The 4490-nt window shown below is 40.4% G+C and overlaps 1 pseudogene; it reads left to right on the top strand.

The window, feature by feature from the left end:
* Positions 1-1691: 1691 nt before the first annotated feature.
* Positions 1692-2750, top strand: LOC143963729 (beta-1,3-galactosyltransferase 2-like; annotated as a pseudogene).
* Positions 2751-4490: the final 1740 nt, after the last annotated feature.

Raw genomic sequence — 4490 nt, 5'->3', positions numbered from 1 at the left:
ACACTATAGTGTCAACTGTGTGCACACAGAACAGTCTCCCATCATATGAGAACTGGTGGGAGGCTCCACTGTCAGTATTATGCAATCGACTAGAGGCAAAAATGTGTAATAGTGCTAAGATTTTGAATATCTTTGGGACCAAAGACTTAAAGCAGGGGGAGTATGTAGCGCTAGTATTTTTCCTGTTAGTGCTATGTAATGTTAAACTATGTACAGTGTTATATGTTGGTATTTGGCACCATCTAGTGGCCTAAATGTAGAAGGGACTTTGTCTATTTTTCTGTTTGAAGAACATAGAGAAATGCTACCGGAAGTGACTCCTTGTTTACAAGGACTTACGTACCCACAATGCCAAATAACCTACCCATGAACACTCAGTACTGAACTGCATGCTGGGTAGGATATAAAAGACCCTGCCAGGCCATTTTCTGTCTCTTCTGGACGTGTGGCCTGCCTACAAGGATCTGTAAGGAAGTGTTCCAGAGAGTGCGGCCTACATTAACTGTGAAGCGGAACAGCCAGCGACCCTGCTTCATACCTGTGTGCTGGAGAAACAGTGTGACTGGATCAAGGAGGAGCCAGAAACACCTGACAGAAACCTTTGAGGGTCTCAGTCAACAAACACAGCGGAGCAGTGTGACGGCGCTGACTGGCAACAGGACCAAGACAATCGGAGCAGAGTTTTCCAGTTATCCAGGCCTGGTGTTGTGAGAGGGCTGTTGCCCATAGTTCGTTAACGCAATTTACACACTTAGACTCATAACACAGTGTTGCTGGGACCTGTAGTTCCACAAAAGGATCACACCCAATTAGACTAAATTCAAGCAGGCCTCAAGTCTACTCCTCACTGAGACACCACCACTGTGCGGTTCTGAGACAAATATACCGTAGGCAGTTATAAGTGTGTCACACCACTGGAACAGTCTAAATTGTCAGTTTATATTGCCTTACTCTCTCTTATTAAAACTCTTTGATTACCATACACTGCAGTATAAAAGCTAGCAGAAGACAGAAGACCAAAGACAGCACCTTTCACTGAGAGGCTTTGTGCATAGTTGCCGTAGCAAGTGACTGCGCCATACCTCAAGGGGGAGTTATTGAGCAAGCTGTACTTTATTGCACTGTATTATACCTTATCGTGTAGAACACTGGATTACTGTGATTAGGCAGCGTGCTGGAAGTGGGAAGGTGCCCAGTGTCAGAGCATTGTTACTCTGGGCACTAGACCCAATTGGAGACGCGCTTGTAGGGGTTAACCAAACGATCTTTTTGCATTAGGAAATTGTGAATATTCATTACATTGTCATATTAGGTTTGTGTAGCAGTGTAGTTATTATAATTACTGTTTTACCAGTTCCAGTAATTACAATTGGTGTGCAGTGTTGTTCCTTTTCCTATAGGTGGATCAACAGATACCCGGGTAATGGTAAAGGTACATTATTGGTACACCGTTATTGTGGGATTGTCCTTTGTTGCCTAGATTCACACCAACACCGTTTCACAGCTGTGTTAAGTGGGTCGAGCCAATTGACTGGGGGTGGAAGAGCAGAGTGCAGGCCCAATCAAATATCAGCAGCTCCTTTGGGGGTCAGTTCTACATAATTAGAAAGCGAGCCCTGTTTTTTAAGCTAACAAAGTACTTACGGATATTCTCTTATCTTTATGCAGAGGTTTCGATGGTATCCAACCCAATGGGACGACGCAGTGTAATGAGGTGCCTTGTTTTTACAATTATGTTTGCATCTGGATACCTGTTCTTAAAAAATGAAGAATGGTTCGTTAATAGGTTGATGGTGTTTCGGGAACTTTTAAGCGACCAGGAAATCCCTCCTCCTATAAACAATCTGACCTATCCAGGCTTCAAACACCCTCTGGCCCCCCCATACCCTTACCCATACAAGTTTCTCATCAACCAGGAGAAGAAGTGCAATGACCGGAACCCCTTTCTAGTCATAATGGTAACTGGTAGGCTTGATGATATTGATTCTAGGCATGCCATTCGAGAAACCTGGGGCAATGAGAGTAATTACAATGTTGATGTTGTGAGGATCTTTTTGGTTGGTCTTCCGAAAATCTTTGTGAAAAGAACCCAGATGATGCTGGAGGAGGAAAGTGAAGCCTTTGGGGATATTGTCCAACAAGACTTCATGGACACTTACTATAACCTCACTTTAAAAACTTTAATGGGCATAGAATGGGTTGCTAAATTCTGCCCCACAACCACCTACGTGTTGAAAATCGATGATGACTTGTTCCTCAATGTAGACTACCTTGTCCACCAGCTTCTTTGCCCAGAACTTCCAGTCCGCACCAACTATTTCACAGGGCAGATAGTAAAAAATACAGGACCACTGAGGGATAAAAAATACAAATGGTATGTCCCTAAGTAAGTCTACCCCAATGACACCTACCCACCCTACTGCTTAGGAGCTGGCTATGTCTTTTCTGCAGACATGGTAAAAAAAATCTATGATATATCACAAGTGATTCGCATCATCCCCATTGAAGACTCTTTTATGGGAATTTGCCTTTATGAACTCAATATTTCACCCACTGCACCCCCTCCAGGTATATTCAATGGTCACTGGATAGAGTATAATCATTGCCGATTTAAAAAGCTCATTTTGGTTCACCATTATAAGACTAATGAGCTGAGGAAAGTATGGGCAGATTTTTGGACTAACAAAACTTCAGGGTGCTGATAAAAGGCATAAATATTTTACAACACAGGGACATGAGAGTGCTGGACTTTACGGAGACAAATTTTGATGCACTGAATAGCGCCCACCTGTTAAGATTTCCTCTCTAGAAATACTTAAAATATTTAAAGAGACCCTGCCTGTAAAAAAAGATGTATACTTACCTGTCTAGGGGGTAGAATTCAATACTTTTAGGTGTATAAGTGACCCCTGTTGGGTCATTGGCCACTACATCACTGGTGTGTCTGTAGAGATAGAGCCACAGTACGGGAACCATGCATCAAACCCATTCCTGTGTCAGGTCACCCAGAAGTTCTTCAAGAGGACAAAGATTTATTTTATCGTCTAACAAAAAGGGAAATATAAACCTTCTTCTTTAACAGGCTGGGTTTCTTTAACCAATTTAATACTGGACACTTTTACCCCCTTCCTGCCCAGGCCAATTTTCAGCTTTCAGAGCTGTCACACTTTGAATGAGAATTGCGTGGTCGTGCAACACTGAACCCATATGAAATTTTTTGAAGTTGTAATTTTTCAGAAAATAAGGAATTTTTACATACTGTCACCATTGCAGTACAGCATCATCATATAACTGGTGTGGCGATGATCAGGGAGTAAGACAGTGTAGACAGTAAAACAGTATAGACAGTTAACTTAAACAAAAAATAAAAGTTTTACATTTATTTTCAATTTTTTTAAAATATTTTTTTTCTTTTTCTTACTTTTTTTTTTTTTTTTACAAAGGAAAAAAAATGTAAGATAAAGAAAAAATATATAAAAAATTGAAAATAAATTATTTAAAATGTGTTTTGTTTTTTTAATACAGTGACCAAAGCAATACAGTGTTACCATACAACGTTGTATAACTGGGAAGGTGATCAGGATTATTATTTTTTTTTTTACACACTATGATTGCTTATAACTGTGAATATTACCATTATAAGCAACCATTTTTTTTTTCTGAATGAAAACTATTCATTCATTGTTTACTAGGTAAGGTGGCTGTGATTGGTTCTGGCTGTACCATGTGATCACTGTGACCAATCGCAGAGCTCATCATAGTAGTACACAATGAGAAGTATGAATCAAAGACTTTCATTGTGTAAAATTGTCATGTAGATGTGCTACTGGTTTGCATTTTTGAGAGGAGTTTCCTGACAGAAGAAAATGCTAAACGTTCCTAAATGCTCCAAACTTGTACAAAAATACTCTATAATGAGTGTTTTTTTCTGCAGAAAGAACTGCCTTTTTAAGCACAGTGTGCATGGACCCTTAAAAGAATAGTTCGCCTTTACAAAACAACCTGCCTAAGGGATGATTGTAGATTTTAAAAAAACTTTGCAGCTCTGAATAAAGATGAATAATACTCTTTCTATAGGTGTAGGCCGTTGACATACCTTACAAAGCCTGACTGGAATACTCTCAGTCTCAGGATATTGCTAAGTACTCTCAGGACATTGCTAAGTGAGGCCTAGTCATCACTGCTCACCTTTACCATCACAGGAGTGAGCTCTTTCTCTGATTCAACCCCCCTCACATACTCTATGGCGGTTATTTACAAAAGGCAAATCCACTTTACACTACAAGTGCACTGCAAATGCACTTGGAAGTGCAGTTGCTGTAAATCCAGGGGGGGCATGCAAGGGAAATAAAAAACAGCATTTTAGCTTGAACATGATTGGATGATAAAATCAGCAGAGCTTCTCCTCACTTCAGATCTACCCTTCAGATTTACAGCGACTGCACTTCCAAGTCCAAGTGCAAAGTGGATTTGCCTTTCATAAATAACCC

This window comes from Lithobates pipiens, unplaced genomic scaffold, assembly GCF_037356315.1.
Source record: "Lithobates pipiens isolate NorthernLeopardFrog02 unplaced genomic scaffold, aLitPip1_a1.2 Scaffold_8, whole genome shotgun sequence".
Taxonomy (NCBI): Eukaryota; Metazoa; Chordata; class Amphibia; order Anura; family Ranidae; genus Lithobates; species Lithobates pipiens.
This window is presented reverse-complemented; position numbering and strand designations above follow the sequence as displayed.